General features: G+C 47.3%; 1 protein-coding gene and 1 pseudogene across 5 annotated transcripts in view; both read left to right on the top strand.

Annotated features, from left to right (window-relative positions):
* Positions 1 to 513: 513 nt before the first annotated feature.
* TMEM229B (transmembrane protein 229B) overlaps positions 514 to 21921 on the top strand; it is a 38844-nt gene continuing 17436 nt past the window's right edge. For 2 of the 5 annotated variants that reach the window (XM_042989947.1, XM_042989952.1), the window contains exon 1: positions 857 to 964. The gene's annotated coding sequence lies outside the window, so the exon portion shown is untranslated. The other 3 variants (XM_042989948.1, XM_042989950.1, XM_042989949.1) reach the window with 3 other exon arrangements.
* On the top strand, positions 13893 to 14012 carry LOC122239757 (annotated as a pseudogene).

Below are 21921 nucleotides of genomic sequence, written 5' to 3'. Positions count from 1 at the left end.
CCTCAGAAAGAACATCCTGTGTTTAATCTTTTCAGTATAGATCAAATTGTGGGTCTTGGAGCTTCCCGCCCTGCCTTAGGCAAATTCCTTAATTTCCACAGGCCTCAGTTTCTTCATCTTGAGAATGGGGATGATAAAAATGACCTTGCAGGGCTGATTCAACGAATGGATAGCGCGCAGCACAATGCCAACACAGAGTAGGTCTGCAACACCACGTGGTCCGTGGCGCCCAGGTGGCCAAGACCTGCAGGATCCCCACAGGGGGTGTCGCACGCGCCGTCCCCACAACTCCTACAGGCTAGGAGGTGAGGGTCCCGAGTTAGTCCTCTCCGCCGGACTCCTGTGGACACCTCGGATGCAGGCGGGGTGGCAGGGGCCGGGAGGGCCGAGCAGCTCTGCACTGCAGCCACCTGCGCCACGGCCTCGGCCGATGGCGCGCTTCCAGGCGCCCAGGGTGCGGCCGACTCCTGGCTGCGGGAGGCGGCGGGGTCGGCGGGGCAGCGGACCCAGCGGGCTAACAGGCGAGCAAGGAGTTAAGCGGGGCCGGAGGCAGCGCGCCTGTCAGACGCGAGCATGTGCAGTTTGCACAGCATCCGTACTATGGGTGAGTGCCACCGCCGCCGCCGCCGCCGCCGCCGCCGGCGGGGGCTCCGTTCGGCCCGGGCAGCGGCGGCTGCAGCCCCCCGGGCCCCGCGCCGCTACGGCGGGCGCCGGCATACAATGCGGGAGTAGGCGCGGCGCGGAAGGGCCGGCGGCGTGGGGGAGGCACCGCCGGCAACTCGACGCGGGGGGAGCCCGAGCTCCGGGCGTGGGGGCGGGGAGCGGCGGCGCAGGAGAGCGCCCCGAGTCCCGGCGCGGGAGGAGGAGCGGGAGCGAGCCCGGGAGACGGCGCTCCTGGCCGCACCTGCACCCGGCGGGCGGCCGGCCCTGCCCTGCCCTTGCCCGCAGCTTCGGCCCCGCACCGGTAGGTGCCCCCGAAGCCCGCGGAGAGGCCTTTCTGCCGCCCGTTGAGGTGGCCGCGCGGGGCTCCAGCGCCGAGTGCGGGGGGCCCGGGGATGGTGCGGTGATGGGAAGACCGGGCGACCGGGCTGGGGGTGCTGCCGGATCCTGCTTCCTCTTTGCTTTCGTTTTCGAAGCGTCTGCCCCGGCTCGAGAGCGAGCCGCAGATCGGAAGGTGCGCCCGGGCTTGGATTCCCTGCGGGGGATGGGCGCACAAGGGGGCGTGTTGGGGAAGGGGTGCACGTTGGCAACTTTCCCCGCCTGAAACAAAGGGGTATCGGGGAGGTGCGAGGGGAAGGAGGCAGCCGGGGATGTCTGGCCCCGGAAGGTTGATATCCCCCTTCCTCCGGGAGGAGAGCACCTCCGAGGCCGCCTCGGGAGTGCAGAGGGGGCGCCAGTTTGAGTGGAAGCTAGGAAGCCAGGGCATAGGAGTGGGAAACACCGACCCTCCTGAATCTGAGGCTAAGGACTTTGCTGAAAGGGATGGAACCGTGCCTAGATAACCCTGCCGCCTCCTCCCGGGGGTGAATGGAAAAACTGGGTGATGGTGGACTGCACACCTAGGTGTCCTCCCTTCTCCGAGTCAGTGCCCTGGGGCCCCCAGCCCAGCCCCCTGGCCGCCAGCTCTCCGTTTGCCCTTTCTGATTTCCAGTCCTTGGTGGGAAATGCAGGATTGAGATGGGGACCATTACAGCCCTGTTCATGGCAAGGGCAGGGAGACATTGGCCTCTTTCCCAGGTGTCTTCTTTTCCCTCTTTCTGTGCCCAGTCAGAAGCTGACCCCCTTTCCTTCCTTCCTGGGACTTTCTCCGAGGTTTCCTCGGAGATATGTGTAGTTGCCTCAGGTACAGAGTTTAGGGTGGCAGGTTGTTCTGATACTGCTTCAAACCCTCCCTGGAGAGAGAGAACAGGGCCCCAGAGAGCCGTGCCAATGTAACCTTGGGGGCTCTGCTCGCCACTTCTCATGTGTTTTGAGCACCTACTAACAAATGGGCTGTTAACAATGGTCTTCAGACTTTGATCATCAGGAGGCCTGGGTTTCCCTCTTTGCTATAACCAGGAAGAGGGGTGAAGGTGAGGGCTGAATGGCTTCCCCTGAGGGTGGTATACTGTGTTTCTCTCTGTAGAACAAATGGGCCAGGATCCAGATCCCTGGTCCCTGACCTTGTGTCTCAAGGAATGAGGTGTCTCCAGCCCCATGCTGGTTTGCATATGACCACTGGCTTCCATGTGTGACAGGACTGCCCCTTGCCTTTCTTCCTCTTAGAAAGGACAGACCTTTGAGAGTCGAATTTTCCCCCTGGTTGCAAGGCAGTGCTACATCTGCTTGCCTGTGGAGACAGAAGGCACTGGGGGGTGGGGGTGAGGGTGGGGGCTGGACTGTTGGGTGACTCTTGCTTGCTCCTGTAAATGGGCTAATGATACAAGTATTTGGGTCAGGGTGGGCCGTGTTACTCTAGAGACGTGGAGGGGTGGGCTGGGATGAGGTTTGGCCTTCCACCCCAAGGCTTGGTATTTGGGGAGAGAGATGGGTAACTGGGAGACAACAGGTCCTTGGAGGCCAGATGACGAGCTGATTTAGTGTTGACTTTGGCCACTCAAAGGCACTGGAGTAAGGGAGGTTGCAAGACCAGTAAGGGGTAGCAGGAGAAAATGAAGTCCTCTGAACCATAGATCTGTGGCCCTGGAAGTTATGGCTGAAGTCAGGTGCAGGTGCTAGACCAGAGAACACCACCGGCCCACTTGTAGGGACCTTTCTTCTCTAAATGGGCAGGGTTGATTATTGCTTAGCCCCCTACTGGGTTTATCCCAAGCTATTTGTTCAGAGCTGAGAGTAATGATATGGAGGCCTGACCTCCCCACCCCCAGTGGTGAGAGAAGGGCTTTTCCATGGTGTTCCTCAGATGTACTGACAGTAAGATGGGAAAATGATACTCCCCTGACTCCCTCTCTTAAGGCGATGAGGTATGAAGTTTTACAATTTGTAAAGTGATTTAAGAGCCTTGGGTCCTTGAAAGATGCTAAATGAATTAGGGAAACTTGTACCGTGTTTATTTCATTTGTATCAGACTTATATATTATTTCTAAAGGGAAAGGTGTCATTTTGCAGGAAAGGGCTAAATTACAGCTTTTGTGATGGACAAAGCTCAGCGTTGGTTTTAAAAGTGTAGTTTTTAATCAGAAGCACACAGGCCGCAAGTGTTTTTCTGTCTGTCTCTGCTTTCCAGGTATCTTCGAGCTCCTTCCTAGTAGGATTTTTCCTGGTTAGACAGTGTCTAGCCTGGACGTCAGTGGAAGTCCCCTTCCAAGCTCTGAGAAGGGTCTCCAATGATGTTGGGGACTCTGATGTTATAAGTTGAGACCTGGGTACGGGCGGTAAGGCGAAGCCGTTTGGTCTTATCAGAGACCGTATCAGATCTGGCTGTCCTCGAGGGAAGGGAAATCTAACCCTTGCACAGCCTGGCCATTTTCAAATTTATATCCCTTTACTTTCCTCCTAGCTCCTCCCCTCACTGCCAATTTATAGATAAGGGCGGTTTGGGTTTTCTTTTTCTTTTCTTTCTTTCTGTTTTTTTTCTTTCATTGCAAGCACATTCCTTTTAAGGTGTGGTGATTTCTGACTTGGCAAACTCTCAGCTCCCTTTGTGGTAACACCTGGCTAAGGAGGGAACGTCAGAAGGGATTCTGCTGTTCCGAACAGGAAGAAATACAGCCTTTCTGGCCAGGCCTTCTCCACCACCACCTCTCAGAAACCAGAGACGTTGTATTTTAAAAGTAAAGTGGGAGTGGATTTCTGGGAAAGGGCTAGGAGGCAACACTTTTGGTTATGGTTTCCCTTGAGGAAAACTGAGTCACACTGAGAGCACAGTGGCTGTGTGTGAATGTCTGTGTTGGGCGAGTTTTCCTTTCCTGGGATCTAATGGTGTTTTAGGCTCAGGTACTAGAGGAGACCCTAATTACTTTATATTTTTTCATTATGAGATGAAGATGAAGTTTGGGTGCCCATGTGTTTGGTTTTAGATGTACATGTGCTTCAGACTTTGCACTGTGGGATGCTCCATGCTGCTGTGATTTAAGGAAAAGGAAGTGGCTTTTACCCCTGCAACTCACATCCATAGATAGAGCTGAAGCTGAATAAGTAATGTCTCATCCCGAGATGAAAAGGAGGGCCTGCTCCCTTCCCTGTGCTCACACCCCTCCTGCAGGTGTGGGCTCCCACTCTCCTCCACCCTAAGGCTGTCCTCAATGTTCATTTTAACATCAATCCTCCTATATATAAATTTCGTGGGGTTGAGGTCACAGAGTGGTATTGGTCCCCTGCTCCTTCAAAGGATGGCTCTGAAAGGTAGCTCTCTACCCTCCTCTGATGTTGGTGCTTCTATCTTTGGGGTCAGTCACAGTCCTGTCTGGCAATCTGAGGAGTAACCAAAGCTATTGCCAATTTCTGAACATCCAGCTCCCCATTATCCTTTACTCTGCTGGCTCCCCAACAGAGGGTTTGATATCCTTTCAGGGCTCTTGGCTCTAGTGTGACTGGTACTGTAGAAGCGACAGCATCCTTGAAATTAGGGCCAACAGTCTACATGGACAAGACTTAGGTCTCAGAATGCTCCTTCCTGCTGCTCCATCCTTTAGAAGTACAACAGTTTAAAAAAATAAGACTCGCATTGTCAAATCCTAACCTAATGTAGGGAGATCTAATAGATCAGGAGGCATAATCTGAGAGCACTTGCTGCCATTCCTTTCTACTTTGGGAGCCCCGCATTCAGAACACACTGGATTAGCCATTTCTGACTGCTTCCGCAGTTGGACTTGAATGGTGAATGCTTTCTAGCTGGTTTGTTCATTCATTGTTTCTTTTCAGTTTTTAAGAGGCAACCCGTCACATGAGTTTCTGGAATGGTCTGTTTCCATCAGAAAGGTCACTCACCCTGAATTTTCATAAGGCCTTGATACCAGCCCTGAGGATCTAGGGATGCCAGCCAAGAAGGAGATTGAAGAGCCACAAAGAGAGGATTCTTTTCTGGACTTCTGAAGGGTGATTCATGCTTCAAGATAAAATGTGCTTCCTGGGCTCCACGGTTTCAGTGCTTGCACGGTCAATGGAGGGACAGGCCCTGGTGCAGCAAGAAGCCCACCTTAGAGACAATAATCGCTGTTCTTTGGAGCAATGGCAGGGACCTATTTTTAGCCTATTGTCGACCCCTATCTTCTTTTTCTATAGCTTGCCTTGGCCAGACCCCATTCTAGTCTGTAGGTTCCCCCTCCCTCTCATTCCCAAAGAGGCCTTTCCAAAGCCAGGGGTAAGGTATCCAGGGCATCGGTCTTACTTTCAACTACCCTCTTAAACATGGACGAGCAATATTGTCGGCACTGGGTAACACCAGGAGCAGCTTCAGATTTTTGTGTTGTAATTGTGTTTTTACCTGTTACAAACAAGGAGATGGCTTTCTTACGCTGACCTATAGATGCCTTGAGGCTTTCATAGAGCCTGATCCGTTTTCTAGCACATGGTGAGTGCTTGTTAAATCATCAGCTGTGGTACTTGGATGTGATCAGATACTCAGATTTCTAGGTCATTGGGCAATGATGTCGTTTGTGCAGGAGCTGATGATTGGCAAAGGCTTCCAGAATCAGGGAATTTTGGATCCCTCCCTGGCTCACTTGTGTGACCTTGGACAGCCAATTGCAGCCCTTTGAGCCTTAATTCCACAAATGGAGCTTCAGCTGGCTTCAGTGGTCACAAGAACGATAACAGTGTCAGCCACCATACTTACTATATGCCAGGCCTTGGGCTAAGCACTTGACATAAGTTCTGTTTTTCTCACAGCATTGAGATAGCTACTATTAATTATCTTCATTTTACAGCTGGAAAAACTGTGGCTCTGAAAGATAAAGTGATTGCACGTGTCACACAGCTAGCAAGTGTCCAAACTGGGATCTGAACTGAGATCAGTCTGATTCTATTGCGTTCTATAACTTTGGATCAAAGGATGGAACAAATGTTGGGGAGAAGGTGAATGTGGAGATAGTGTTAGACATAAGAAGGAGAGCTGATGTGGAGTAAACACAGCTAGTTAAAAGGAGATGGAAGTAGATTCTTATTTGAAAAACAACATCCCAGTGAATGTTCAGGAAGGAGAGAGATGTTGGTACCCTGCACTGAGGAAGTAGACCAGATGGCCTGGGAGTTACTATAAGGGGAACAGACTTTCTGCTTGGCATAAGAATATATCTCATAAACCCCATTTCATTTTGATGCCAAAATTGTTCTCTCGCTTAACAGACTCTCTGGGCAGCATTTTCTGTCACCCTACTGCCACTAGTCATAATAGCGTACCTTTGCAGATGCTCGACTCCAGATCGCATCCTCCAACCTGGTTTCTGGACCTTCCTCTGCTCATCATTATCGTCCAGCTGTGGAGACCTGATTATGACTCTGAGGTCCCAGGTATACTCTTCAAAGCGTACCAAGCATTGGACTATCCTGTTCTTCCGAGAAAGTATTTGTGGCCACTGATTACTCCTTTCAAAGTGACCAGCTAGTTCATTGAGGTGGTTCTCCTCATTTTCATCCTTGTTTGTTCTAGGCAAGTTAATTTTTTTAAGTTTATGTATTTATTTTTGAAAAAGAGAGAGAGAGTTGGGGAGGGGTGGAGAGAGAGGGAAGAAAGAGAATCCCAAGCATGCGCCACACGGTCAGCGTGGAGCCCAGTGCAGCGCTTGATCTCACAAACCGTGAGATCATGACCTGAGCCAAAATCAAAAGTCAGATGCTTAACTGATTGAGCCACCCAGGCAGCGCCCCCCTCCCCCCTCCCGCCCATGCAAGTTAATTCAAACTCTTCTATCATTTTGAGGTGTTTGTGGAAGAGGAATGAAGGTTGAGATGGTGGCCCATGGAGGTAAGCTTACCTCTCTTTGAAAGTTAGCATGATGGTGTATAATGGAGCATGATGCTAGGGTCCAGGCATTTGGGTTCTCTCAGCTCAGTGACTCTGGGCACATGGTGTGAGTGCTTTGGCTTTTAGTTTCCTTATATGTAAAGTGAGAATGTTGGAAGAGAGATTCTATAATATATCCTCCAGCAATAAAGCTGGCTGATCCAGTAGAGTCTGGATAATTTGGTCCTTTCTTCAGAAATGACTTAGCTGGTCTGGAATTGTAGGAAGTCAGAGCTGGGAGAACAGAGGTGGAGTTGAAGGAGAAAGAAGCCAACTTGGAAATTAAGGGACAAAGTCAGTGCAGGAGCATGTCCCGTCTTGTAAAGCGGGACGGGTCAGGTCATTGCTCCTTTGACCATTTAAGTCAGGCAGCTGAGAGGTGGCATCTTTTCACCCTGTATACACCATTCCCTCAACTGAGGGGAGCATCCCTTTTATCTTGTCTTAAAACTTAAACTTCACACTCCCCTCATCCTCCAATTGTTCCCAAGTGAAGGCAGCAGGGAAGCTGTGTATTGGTGTATGTTTCACATTCTGCACTTGGATTTGGCAGACTCCAGGGCCTGTTTCAACCCAGGATCCCCCCCTAAGCCTCCAGGACCTGGGGACTTTGGCTGATGCTTTCCGGGTGACTCAGTGTTAGTGAGAACATGCTTCCTTTTGCTGCCTTCACTCTGCCTGGAAGCCCAGCTTAGGAACTCAGGGAGTCACAGCTTTTTTCTTCATGGAATTGGGCCATCTTGATTTCCCATTGAACAATGCCATTTGTCCAAGGATCCTTGGATTCTGCTATCCATTGGTACAACATCTATTTTCATTTCATCGTATTCAAGGTTGAGGAGCAAATGAGTTCCCACTGAACCTACCAAACCAATGGTAGGTTCTGCCTCTGCCTGCCTTGCTTTCCCCCTTAACTCCTTACTGCCCTTATACCAGTTATTTCCAGTGGTGGTTACCATACCACTGGGAATGTGAGAGATGTTAGAAACTAATTAGAAACTGATGTTTCAGTTGATATAGGGACAAAACATTTCATTTTAATAGCTATGTTTCTAATGAGTGTAAAGAAACAAGACTCATCGGGGGTGTACTTACAAAGTGACTTTATTTTGTCTTCCACTGTCCTTTTATGCTTATTCAGTGGGATTCATTCTTTCCCGGCCTTGGGATGAAAACTCAGTCAGACCCCATAACTTTTTGGGTCATTCTTGGGCGGTAGAAGGTCCTGTGGTCACTTTAAGTCACAAAACGTAGTCTCAGATCAGTAGTTAATACGTCCAGTCCTTTGTCACTGGATTGGGAGGGACAGGAAAGGGCTCACTTGGCCAGGCCTGTGGTCTGCTGGCTTCCAGCTTCCTGGGCACAGCAGGTATGTAGTGCTGATTCTCCTTTATGGCCACATTCATGGGTTTCTCAGAGATTCCTCCCCCACCACTTGCTAGGATCAGTCACTTCCAGTTGTCTTGAAAAGAGCAAATTTTCCTTTCTATTCTAGATGATTGTTCTTTCCTCAGCTCCTAAAACCCAGTGATTTGCCTCCAGCCTCTTCCAGCTAAGGTCCTGCAGTCTGTCCACCTGGCCCTCTTGGACAAGACCTGCTCTGGTCTCGTGCCAGCCTTCTCTTGCATGTGGCCCCATTAGCCAGAAGAAGCAATCGTGTGGCCTTTGGTGCAGTGAAGCTGGGAATGCAGGCTGAACCCCCAGCTCAGCCGTCTGCCTTCGCTCCTCTGATAGCAAATGGCCAGTCTGTGTCTCTCACCTTCTGTGCCTCAGGTGGTGATCAGATGCTGGTCCTGTGCCAGGTAGATGCCCTCCTAGTTGCAGGGTCAGACATCAAGCTTCCTGAGCCGTCCTGTTGAAGCCCCTCTCACGGGCTTGGAAGTGTCAGACCTGCTATCCTCAGTGCCTTAATTAGGACTTTAGATTCAACCTCCTGATATATGTGTGTCATCAAAACCATAACTGTCATGAGAAGCCCGTGACTTCATGGCTACTATTGCTCAGGATACAGCTGCGGTACATATTAAACTAAAAATTTAACTTAAATAAAAATAGTTAACAACAGCTAACACTTAACTGAGTACTCCTAATGCAGGGTACTGTTTTCAGTACCATAAACGTGCTCTTTCATTTAACCCTCATGGGAGAGACACTTATATTATTTCTATCCTACAAATGAGTAAACTGAACAAAGAGAGGTCTAACAGTTTGTCCAAGGTCACACAGTTGGCATCAGAGCCAGGATTCAGATGGAAAGAATCTGAGCCCAGAGCATCCTCTTTTAAACCACTCTACTCTGTCTGCCCACAAGGGTGGTGGGCAGTCATGGCAAGTCATGAGGTGGAAAGCAAACGGTTGGATGCCTTAGGGGCATCAGCGTAGATTCTTCATTCCGGCATTTAAGGTCTCCATGCACTGCCTTTCCCTTTCCCTTTCCCAATAGCTCCTTCTATGCCCTTTACAGGAGGCTCATACTCTTGCATGGCTACCCTGCGCATATATTGTTTCCCTGCCCAGAGGGCCCTCTGCTTTTCTGCCTCCCCAAATCAAAGTCCTTTTTCAAAGTCAGACCTCATCTTTGCTGCAAAGGTATATTTGACCCAAACCACTTCAGCTGGGATCTTTTACTCCTCTTGGAATTTCATCACTAAATCGGCAGTTTATTATGTGCTTTTCGGCAAAGAGCAGTGGAGGGCAGTTAGCAAACCCAGATTCTGATCTGTGCCATGAAATGCCTGTTGCTAACTTCGCTAACTTATGCGAGACCTGAGACCTCTCTGAACCTTGGTTTCAACATTTTTTTTCTCCAAGTTTTTGTTTAAATTCCACTTAGTTAACATACGGTGAAACATTAGTTTTGGGTGTGGAATTTATTTTTTTATTATTTTTTAATTTTATTTTTTATTTTTTAAAAAATTTACATCCAAATTAGTTAGCATATAGTGCAACAGTGATTTCAGGAGTAGATTCCTTAATGCCCCTTACCCATTTAGCCCATCCCCTCTCCCACAACCCCTCCAGTAACCCTCAGTTTGTTCTCCATATTTATGAATCTCTTCTGAAGTGTGGAATTTAGTGACTCATCATTTAATACAACACCCAGTGCTCATCACAGGTGCTCTCGTTAGTACCCATCACTCATTTAACCCATCCCCCCTCCCATCCACTAATGGTTTCGACATTTTTAAACTGTGGGTGTGGATTAACTCCCTTCAGTTTTCAGTGTATCCTGATTTATGTTTACCTTCTTGTCCCCACTAATCTTTCAAGCTCTTGAGGGCTGGAACTGTGTCTTGTATGTCTTTTTACCTCCCAGGATTCTGCCCAGGGTTTTACACACAAAATGGATTTACTATCAGTTGGTTGACTGATGGGAAATGCTGCTGTAAGTCTGCTCTGAGTTTGACTGACTTTTAGAAATCACCTTCTTCTGTGTGATCACCAGTGAGGACTTTGCAGTGTTCTATTCTGCACAAGTTTTAACAAAAGGTTGGGTCCAATCTGCTGCCTTTTATCTTTGAGAGACCTAATGTAATGCCATTAAGGCCCACACTCCTTTATCTGAAGTTTGAAAATCTAAAACATTCAAAAACCAAAAACTTTTCTTTAACTCCTGTAATGGCAAAACCTGATCTGACTTATCTGCTGTGCAGAGTGTGACTATTCATAGATGTGGCCACAAAAATGTTTATGTGTTTACTTGAGGGTGCTGCCCCAGACCCTGCTGTGGGGATTACGTAACGCATGGGTTGTGTCCTACGCTACTTCTTAGAAAATCTAAAAGATGCTGAATTCTGAATTTGGAAAATGGATTGTAATGCTGTTTGGTGTTAGTCCACAGAGGTGCTATTGGCATTCTGGGTGGGACTGGCCTTTGTTATGCAAGACTCTTCTGACATCAGAGAACCTCACATTACCTTTGCCTCTGGCCTTGCCCTAATCCCAGTCCTGATTCCAACATGACAGCCAGTGCCTTTGTTTACCAATTTGATTTTTTAAAAATATTGCATTATGAGGGGCGCCTGGGTGGCGCAGTCGGTTAAGCGTCCGACTTCAGCCAGGTCACGATCTCGCGGTCCGTGAGTTCGAGCCCCGCGTCAGGCTCTGGGCTGATGGCTCGGAGCCTGGAGCCTGTTTCCGATTCTGTGTCTCCCTCTCTCTCTGCCCCTCCCCCGTTCATGCTCTGTCTCTCTCTGTCCCAAAAATAAATAAAAAACGTTGAAAAAAAAATTAGAAAAAAAAAATATTGCATTATGAGATCATTAATCTTGATTTGTAAGTGTTGTTGGCACCACATTGAAGTTTGTGTCTGAGGCAAGGGCCTTTCTTGCCTCACTTGCCTCACTTAGACACCCTGCATGACTCCTGAACCAAGAATGCTTTCCTCTTCCCACCTCCCTGACTCTGGCATGAACTGGTTTGTCCTCAAAGTGGGAGCTACCTACTGGGCGTTTGCAGCTCATTTCAACATCTGATGCCCTGTCGGCTGAATCAGCTGTCAGAGACCCTTGTAAACTGGTTCCTGAATGCACTTCCTACATCTGGATGTTTCTTTGGAGTCCAAGTGAGCCTGGTCCCTCTACTTCCTTCTAGGAAGTGATACACCTTCTCATGTGAGAGTCAAAATGCTTGTAAATCCCTACATCTGCTTTGACCTGACATTAAAAAAAAAAAAAAATATATATATATATATATATATATATATTTTTTTTTTATATATAAAGAAGATATTTGTATATATAAAGAAGATATTCCCCAGACCAAGCCTGGCACCTATTTCTTTGACTTCTTCTAAATACATCTTTGCCTCCAGACATTAAACCATTTATCATTTCCCTGGCCCCTATGGATGACTTGTGGTCTTTTACCTATTGTCACTATGCTGGAAAATGCTGAGATCTAGTATAATTTAAATTAAATATGGAGATGAAATTTCCCAAAGGTGCCCAATTGAATACTTTTCTTCTTACGCCCCATCAGTTGACCACATTGTCTATATACCCATCATTCAGGATCCTCATGTCAATATCTGACATTGCTCCCACCACACACACACACACACACACACACACACACACAGAGCCTCCCTCCCCAGGTGCCCTGTCATAGCTGGGTGTGGTCACCTTTAACACAGCCAGACAGCTCACCCAGTCTTTTTAAGACTGTGGGATTGAGTTTCTTCTGTGGGATTTATCTTTTGAAGCCATCCTAATTCTGTTTCCTCCTTGATTCCCCTTGGCACTATAGTTTCTCTTGCTTCTAAGGGCACATGATCTGGAATGGTGCCCCCTTTTTATCTAGCAAATATTTATAATGCCTTCTGATCACCCTAAATAAAATTCCTAAATAATATGACCCACATATATACATGTTTTTTAAACAAATCAATATAATGCCCCAACTGTAATATAACAGAGAAATAAAGGAAAAGTTAGTTATAATACAGTGTCATGTATTCTAGTACGTACTAGACAGAAAACAGAAGGAAGAAGTCAGATGCTTGAACCTGTGCAGAGAATCACTGAGAATGTAACTGCCACAAATACCCACAGGATCCAGGTGTGTTGTGTGGGTGACTCAGATACCAGGAGAGGTGCTGCTGAGGTTGACGTGATTTTCCCAGATGGTCAACCGCTCTTGGTGACATTTCAAAGAATACAAAGTATAGTATCCCCTCTAACTGCACTGTGATGGCACTCCCAGACAATTCAGTATATGTTAAAACCATGCAAAAAAGTCACCTGTCAGTCCTGCTTTCTTAATAGCTCTTGAGTCTTAACTAATTTGAGTTGGCTGCTTGACCCTTGTTGGCATTCAGGATTGCAATCTCTACTTACTGTTTGGGCTGGAATAAGACCTTTAGAGGCCCTTAGCACTCATGGGCTTATGGTCCTATAAATAATTACACATAAATTAGTATAGAGTCATCATATAGAATCATGTTTTTAGAAACAGCAAAATCTATTGGTGCACCAAAGTCACAATAACTTCTCTTTGACTCTCTCGTTTTCTGTCCTTTCAAATAGTTTTCTTCACCGCCCCATCATGGCTGGCACCCTAAGCACGTGTGTACAGGCCACTTGGGCAATTCAGGGCCATGTAGAATGGCAGCTTCCTGTGGCCCGGGTTGGGCCTTTACCTCTGTGGCCTTTGCCTGCCCCTGGTGGCACAACACAGATCCTGAGTGATTGTTTAATGAATGTGTGAATGAATGCATAAATAATGAGATGATCTTGAAGGGGCTCATTTAAGTAAAAAGCACTGTAAGAGTGTAATTTACTATTATTACTAGTTTTCTGGTGTTTGGTGTTGGTAGAATTTCCAAGATTGTATATTTCCAATGTTTTAAAAACTACTGGCCCCACTCTGGTGTTTCAGCTTTCATACTCCAACCTACATAGCATTGAGGAGTCTGCCCATAAAAGATGCATATCAGATCATATTAATTTCTGAATTAATAAATGAATTTGTACAATGTGATGGTTTGCTTGATTCCCTGTAGCCTGCAGTGAGCCTGCTTAACAAGACTGGGTCAGCTGTCTGGCTGTGTTAAAGGTGACCACACCCAGCTATGACAGGGCACCTGGGGAGGGAGGCTCTGTGTGTGTGTGTGTGTGTGTGTGTGTGTGTGTGTGGTGGGAGCAAAGTCTACTCTGGAGTCCAGTGGTGGTGATGGTGGTGGGGTGTGGGAAATGGGACATGCACCCCAGAAAGCCTGCATGAGATCTCCAAAGGGAGGAATATGGCCTAAGGGCCTAAGGTCAGGCAGTCTGAATAGGACTAGCTACAAAATTTGGTGGTGATGGGGCAGGGGAATGAAATATCGTGAAACACCTAGAAGGCTGTGGTTTAACAAATACAACCTGACTCATTATGGTGGGCTTGTGGACAGAAGTGATGTCAAAACATCTCCAGAAAATATTAACCATATGTAATAAAAATAGACCCAAGCTTTGCGCAGTGGCAGTATCGTAGCCAATGAGGTTTATCCGAGGCGCGATTATTGCTAATTGAAAACTTTTCCTAAAAATAGACCCAAAAGGTTATATTTGTGCCCAGTGCAGACATGTGATGACCGATGTTCTCCCTGGACTTACTCTCTATGTCTGCTCCACTCCTACCCCACACCCTGTCTAGTGGAAGGGGCTCTTTTGTTGTTTTTTTCTCCAAGCTCTTTATTTGGAAGTAATTTCAAAGCCACAGAAAAGTTGCCAGAATAGTACAAAACACCCATATACTCTATCCAGATTCACTTTTTTAAACATTTGCCTCATTTTTTTTTTTTTATCATTTATGTTCCTTCTCTCTCTAAATTTTTTTTTTTGGAATTTAAGATTAAGTTGCCTACATGAGGGCCCTTTATTTGTAAACATTTCAGTGTGGGTTTTCTAAGAATAAAGATATTGTTTTATATAACCTTCAGCAAATTGAACATTGATACAATACTTTATCTAATCTGCTGGCAGTATTCCAGTTTTGTCAACTGACCCAACAATGTCCTTTATAGCATTTTCCCCTCTTCAGTACAGGGTCTACTCTGGAATCTCATATTGCATTTAGTCCCCTTGCCTCTAGAATAGTTCTTTAGTCTTTCTTTGTCTTTCATGACATTGACTTCAAAAAAATTTTTTTAAGTTTATTTATTTTTGAGAGAGAGGGAGAGAGAGAATCCCAAGCAGGCCCCGTGCTGTCAGTGCAGAGCCCAATGCAGGGCTCAAACTCACGAACTGTGAGATCATGACATGAGCCAAAATCAAGAGTTGGATGCTTAACTGACTGAGCCAACCAGGCGCCCCCATGACATTGACATTTTTGAAGAATATAGTTTGCCTCTTCTACTCCCACCAGGAAGAGCAATTCATTCATCATTCACTCAACTGACATGTAAGCATGTTCTTGTGAAAGCTTCTCAGGTTTTCTTGGGCACAGGGGGATATAAAAAGAAGGCTCATGCCTCTTGGTGTCTTTAAGAAGCCTGCAGTAGAGTTGGGAGAACAGACTTGGACTCACTGAAAGGTAAAGGGCAGATAAGTTGTCAGCACTATGACCCCATAGGGCAGCTCAACCAGACCTGTCCCATGACCCTGGAGAATTAGGTGCCCTTAGGAGTTTGGGTTGAGGGGGATTCAGGGACCTTTTGTTAATGCAAGTAATCTTTGAGTGGGCCTTGAAGAATAGGCAAATATGGGTAAATGGGGAGGAGAGATAAAGGCACTCTGGGAGGGCAGCTATGTGCACAGAGACTGGGAGTTTGGGGGTGTGGATTGTGTGACTGGGGAGCAGTGAATCATGGGTCGGCCTGGATAGGGCCAAGGGTTGATATGGGGGGCAGGGTCTACCAAATCTTACTGAGCGCCCACGTCACGCCAGACATTTTAGAAAGTAACTTTTCCAGTACTCAAAGGCATATGTATTCAGTATAGGAAGTTTAGAAAAATAGAAATGCATAAAGAAAAATTTTAATGAGGTTACTCTATTCTTTCATCCCCAGATAACGGGTTAGCCATGGTGTATTTCCTTCACTTGTAAGATCTTTATCATTCTTCTGTTGTCAGTCTTATTTTGGTTCATGGATTCAGTAGCCCTTCCCATCCCTCAGGGGATATTCATTGTGCTTTTAAAAATGTTTCATTCTGTCAACTTTATTTTGCTTTCTTTATAACTTCTGTTCTGAAATTTGGTGCTTTTCTGGCAGTTTTGGTTTCTGTCAAACGTTTGGTGAGTCTTTGTTATGTGTTCCTCTCTTTGTATTGTGAGATTTTTCAGTCACCACTCTGTGAACCCTAGTTCCATGCCAATCACTGGTTGTGAACAGGGGGTGGGATGTGTCTGCTAGGGACTGGTGTCTAGGTGTCCCTTGCCCCCCTGCCCCAAGTTCCAGGACACAAACATGGGTGGAGAGGTGGGATAGGGGCCCAGCTGCTCCAAATCCAATCACCCATCACTCAGGGCTTCTCATGAGCCCCCAGTGTGCTGGCTCCAAACTTGGAGCCCCCAGAGCTGCTCCTCTGACTGAGCACAAAACCCTTCACCTCACCTGCTTGGGTTCAGATCCTAACCCAGCACTTATTAGTACCATGACTTTGAGAAAGCTGTGTAACTCTGAGTCTTATTCATAAAGTGAGGATGATAGTAGTTTGTATCTCAAAGGATTATTGTGAATATTAAATGAAATAATACAAAGTTCTAAGAATAGTGTCTGTCATATTTATATGCTGTGTGAGTGTCAGTTACTATTAATATTGTTATTTTTTTCATGGTTTTATTTTTGGGGGTTGTGGTTTCTTCATCAGTTTATTCCCATTTGCCTTCCATCTTCAGGGACCCCATATCACTCCTTGTTTTCTGGTGCTGCAATGGATTTACTCTTCCTAGAAAATGTCTCTTCTGCCATTTTCTGGGGCCTTGGGGGTGGCAGGTATATTCCCCTGGTCCTGCCATAGTGATATAGTCATGCATTTCCTTCAAGTCTTTCTTCTCTGAATATGTGTGGGTGTTACTTTTTATCTGTAACACATATGTTGGGGCATCCAGGCCTCAGCCAGGACTCATCACCAGGTCTGTGTTACCTGATGCTGACTCTGTCCTGTGCAGAGGTGGGAGGTGATGAGTTCTCTTCTCAGCCTTCCTCAGACTAGTTTGAGGTTGTCCTAATGAATGTAATGGGCCCTCTGTTTCCTTTGTCAAAAGGAATGTTAATTATTTTCAGCAGTCTAATTATGTGGCTAATGAGAGACTGACTGCGATAACATCCCTTTAATTACTCTTGCCTAAGTGCTGTTTGGAGCCATATTTTGAACATGCTGCAAGGCTCAGTGCTTTCACAGTAGATGGAGCTGTCCAGCGAGAGGCTGAGTGGAGGGCCAGGGCTGCAGGGCTTACGCTCGTGGTGGAAGTGCCTAGCTGCAGTCAGGACCCAGCCAGGTGTATGCTGTCCTTTCCTCTGGGCCATTACTTAAATGAAGGGGACATTCAGATTGGGTCACATGTAGAGCAGACAGCAACTGTCACAGCTCCTTCAGTACATCTCATTCCTGTGTTTCCCCCAGTGCATCTGCTGTTCAGTCTTGTCTTGGCCGGGCCTCCTCCCTCACTCATGGAGTACCTGCGCCTTGCCTTTTTCCTCATTCTGCACTTGGATGTTGAGTCCCTACTATATGTTGAGTTTTTACCCAGGACATGGGGAGGCAAAGGTAAGGAACTCATGGTTCATATAGCTTTCTATAACAAAATTTTCTCATGCCCCTCCCTTCTTTGCCCAGGAGAAATGCCACATGTCTGTGTTCCGACCCCTACCACCTTCTCAGGTTTGTCTTCTGTATTGTGGCCTTCCTGTGGTTTCAATGTGGTGTCTTTCAATAACTGGGCCTTCATGGGCAGACCCTTGGAGGCAGCTCTCCCAAGGCCCTGGTGGACTTGAATATGCTGGGAGGGGCAGCTGACATGAGAACCCACTGTCAACTGTTGGTGGCCCATTGCTATAGGTAAATGAAGTCCCCTATTTCCTGTCCATACATCCCCATCTCTCCTGAGTGGTGTAAGAGAAAAAAGTGCTAGTAAAAACTTGACCCTCCCTTTAACTTCTTTGAGTTTCCAACCCCTCCTGAGTAAATCTGAGTTAATGCCTCCATCCCAGACTTGTGAGGGGTTCTGTGTGGAAGCTGCCTGGCACACAGGAGGTGCCCAATAAACACTCTGGACTTTTTAAACACTCCAGGCAGCACCCCTAGACTGAGTTATAGCCAGAGACGCAGGGACTGACCTCATTCAGCAAGAGCCCTCTCCTGGTTCTTGGATATAAGTTGCAGTGGACAGAGACTTTCATAAAACAATGGTTCACCCTCCCCCCACCCCCCATCTTAACAATGGTTAACTAGGCCTGAGCCTGAGGAAGAGAGGAAGGGCAGGGGTATCTATTCACAAGAAAAGCTTTTCCAAGAGCAAGAAAATGTAGCTGAGTTTTAGGTCTGTATGTTTGGCAGCCTTCTGGTCACCCTGGATAAGCTCCAGAGCAGTGCAGCTCAATACAACTTTGTGTGATGATGGAAATATTCTATATCTGCACTGTCCAATATGGTAGACACTAGCCACATGTAGCTGTTGAACACTGGAAATGTGGCTAGTACAATGGAGGGATGCAATTTTTAATTTTATTCATTTTTAGTAAATTTAAATTTAAATAGCCACATGTAGCTATCAAATTGGACAATGCTGTTCTAGAGCTTATAGAAAAACAATCTAGTTGTGCACTACTTGTTCTTGCACTATTAGTTTTCCCATATCCAGTTTGCAGAAGAGAGTCAAGGCACGGTAGGTTGCTGGCAAGGGTCATGTGTGGTGAAAGGGGAAATGACAAAGTCTGGGCAGCACCCAGAAGGGAGGTTTGGAGCCCCCAAAACTATAGACATCCTGCTGAGAGGGACGCAGCTAGCTAGGCATCTGACCTTATTCTCAGTTCTAACTGTGTGCAAGGGCAGAGCCACTGGTCTGCATGGCAGCAGAGGTGGGCAGGTGGTGCTCAGATATATGATTCTCATGCCAAAAAGGTATGTTCCAGGTGGGGGAAAATTACTTGTGTTAGTCAGGATTTTCTTGATTTCAGATGACAGAAAACTTAACAAACTAGGTGGAGTTAAAAAGGAACATTTACTTTCTTGTTAAAGTGAAATAATCAGGTTAGAGGAGGCCTAGTAAATTTACTTAAATTCTTTTGATGGGAAGCAGGTGGAAAATCCAGGCCATCAGTCAACAAGAGATTTAACTTTGCTTTTATTTGTTAATAAATATATTGCCAAAGCTGACTGGGACCTGCACCTTCCAGCCCCTGCCCACAGGGCAACTGTGCTGGGCATGTCCCCTTGGCAACTGGGGCTTTGCCATGGCCCAGCTGGCACTGTAGGGACCACCAGATGACTTTTGCAATGAGGGGCAGGGAACGTTTGACCCCTTAATTACACTTTTTAGTTGCTCTGGCCTTGCTGTTTCTCAAACTTGTTTTTTAGCTTGCTCCTCCCTCAGGGTCTTTTTACTTACTATTCCCTGTGCCTAGAATGCTTTTCCCAAAGCTCTTTGAAAGGCTTCTTTGCAGAGCGCCTGGGTAGCTTAGTCAATTGGGTGTCTGACCCTTGATTTCAGCTCAAGTCGTGATCTCATGGTGGTGGGGTCGAGCCCCACGTTGGACTTCATGGTGAGTGTGGAGCCTGCTTGGGATTCTCTCTCTCTCTCTCTCTCTCTCTCTCTCTCTCTCTCTGTCTCTCTCTCTGCTGCTGCTTCCCTGAGCTCTCTCTCTCAAAATAAATAAATAAACATTCAAACACACACACAAATCACTTTAAAAAAAGAAAGAAAGGCTTCTTTGCATCTTTCTCATCTATGCCCAAATGCTACCTCCTTAGAGAAGTTTAAGATGTGCTCTCCACATCCAGTTTCTCCGTCCTCACCAGGCATCTCCCCTTCTTTGTGGCATATTATCAGACATTACGGCATGTCAGCTAGCCTAATCATTGTCTGTCTCCCCACAGAGATGTGAGCTCCAAGGGGGGAGGAGCATTGTCTTATTCACACTCAGTTCAGTGTCTGGCCTTCAGCAGGTGCTTGATAAATATTTGTTGACCACTGGAATACAACACCTTGAATAAACATGTTAGCCTCCACGGGACTTCTTGGACTAAGTCTCTGGTTGTTTAGAAATCTCTGGGGGTGGCTTGGCTATAGAAAGCTGTGAAAAGCAGGCCACTGGGTGTCATGCTGTTCAGAGGGCTCACTGGGCATCTTTCTGCCTCTACTGGTGAGGCAACTAAGGGGCAGGGCAGGGTTCCCATTGCTCCAAAGGTATGGAGGTGGTTGGGTAACCTATGGGATACCCTAAGGACATGGGCAGTAATAGGGAGAACCTTGATAAATAAATTCCTGGTCACTTAGTCAGTGATGCTGTTAGGCTACTGACTGTCCTTTTCCAGATGACAGGAGAAGCCTTGCTGGTCTCACGTAACCAGGATTCCAGGGCCCCTCAGCTGCTGCCTGATGGGATCTGCATAGGGGATTATTGATGAAGGGGAGGTGAGGCAGCTCTTTACTGCAACACATGCCTTGCTCTGGGACGGCAGCCAGGCAGCTAATTAGAGAGCCCAGCAGCTGTCCAGCCTTTCAGGCAGCAGGCAGCAGCTACCCAGGGCCAGGGGGTGGGGTGGGAAGGAAAGAGGAGGGGCACAGGGCCAGAGACCACCTTCCAAGGTGTAGGGGATGGGTGGTCAGGGTTTGTTTAGAAGGGGACATGGAGAAAGGCACGCAAGGCAGGAGGGGCTAGTTGGGGAGAAGGAAGGAAGGAGAGGAGGGTGACAGGACAGAGTAGCCTGCAAGTGAGGAAGAAAACAGATTGGTGAGATGTCCGGCAGGCAGAGAAACCTAGATTCTAAGTCCTAAACGAGGGGGCATGGAGTGGAAGGACAGGGTCAAATGGAGCGTGTGGGCAGCCTGTTTCCTAGGTACACCAACCTCTTCCATGGCAGTCAGGCCCAAGGGCTTGGGTCTTCCCCTGGGGGAGCTGAGTCGACACAGGTGCATTTGCACTTTCATATAGTCTCTCACTGACTCCAGAAGTTGCCAAATCTGCTTGTGTTCAGAGCTGGTCTTACTATAGGACAAGTAAAATCAATTCTGCATCCCGTGGGAAGAACCAGGACACTTTGAGTAATCAGAGGGCTCCCCCAGTGGGTTTTGGGGGGCATTTACTCTTTACTTTGTAGGCACCTAGGGTTGAGGGGAGATCTGGGGACGAGGAGATTGAGAGGGACAAAGGGATGTATTTGCCTGCCACTTCCTGGCTCCGGTCTTAGGTTCTGGGCCATGGAGAGAGGGCGGAGAGTGGGGGGAGGTTTGGTTTTTAGGTTCCGGTCAGGGAAGTAGAGCTTCAATCCTGCAAGTCCAGCTTACCCTAAATAGTTATAGTGGAGGGGAGAGAATGATGCACGGGGACTTTCCTGCCAGCAGCTGCTGGTTAAACCTCTTTGGGAAATGAATGCTATGTGCATGAAAACTGGATGTGCCTTTTGAGAGTGCCAGCACATTGTAGAAATAACAGAATAGGCATTGTTATTCTCTGACCTGAGCCTCAGCTTGGACCCTTGCCCACATAGGAGCCTGCAGTTTCTCCTGGGATGCCTGGGACATTTTGTTCCTTCCCTAGCCTTCCTCGTGTGACATGTCTTCTTTCTTGTCCCTACCCAAGGCATCCACTCGTCTGTCCTGACCCCTCTGTCCAGGTGATGGCTCTTGGAGGTGGGAGGAGAGTGAACATCATCCTTTATTCTCTCATTTGCAAAGATAGCCCTGGCCACTGTAAACCAATATTTATGGTGCTTTGTGGGAGAGAGCCCTTCCATGACGAGGTGGCCTAAAAATTAGGGAAGAACACTAGACATCACTGTTTGGTTGATAACACTGAATGGTGCAATCACCCAAGCATTTAGCTGGGCCCTTCTCAGCCTTGCTTGTCCATCCATCCAAAAGAAATTCCATGGCCTTGAGGAATTCATCATGTGGAGGGGGAAACAGACAATAATAACTTTAAGATGGGACATTATGTTTCAATGGAAGGATGTTCAAAGTCCTGTGGGAACATCAGTGATGGAATAGCTGGGGGCTTAGGAGGGTTCACAAAGGAATGAGGAGGGAGCAGGGTCTCAGAGGAGCGCCTGGGCATGTTGATGAAGCTGGACGGACAGACTCAGGCTCTATGCTTACAAATAAGCGGCTTACAGAACAGACTAAGTAGATTATAGTGAATGAGGGACAGGTGCATGCAGACGTATGGGAAGCAGCTTGAAGTCATGATGTATGGGGAGAGGGGTGATTCTGGAGCCTAAAGACCAGGGTTTGAGTCAAATGTGTAGATTTGGCCTAATCTCTTAATGTCTTGAGATTCAGAGTTTTCGTCTCTGAAATGGGGTTGGTGGTGGGAGTGGGGTAGGGTGGGTGGT

The sequence above is a fragment of the Panthera tigris genome, chromosome B3 (assembly GCF_018350195.1).
Source record: "Panthera tigris isolate Pti1 chromosome B3, P.tigris_Pti1_mat1.1, whole genome shotgun sequence".
Taxonomy (NCBI): Eukaryota; Metazoa; Chordata; class Mammalia; order Carnivora; family Felidae; genus Panthera; species Panthera tigris.
Note: the sequence above shows the minus strand (reverse complement) of the source record. Positions and strands in the feature narration are given on the sequence as shown.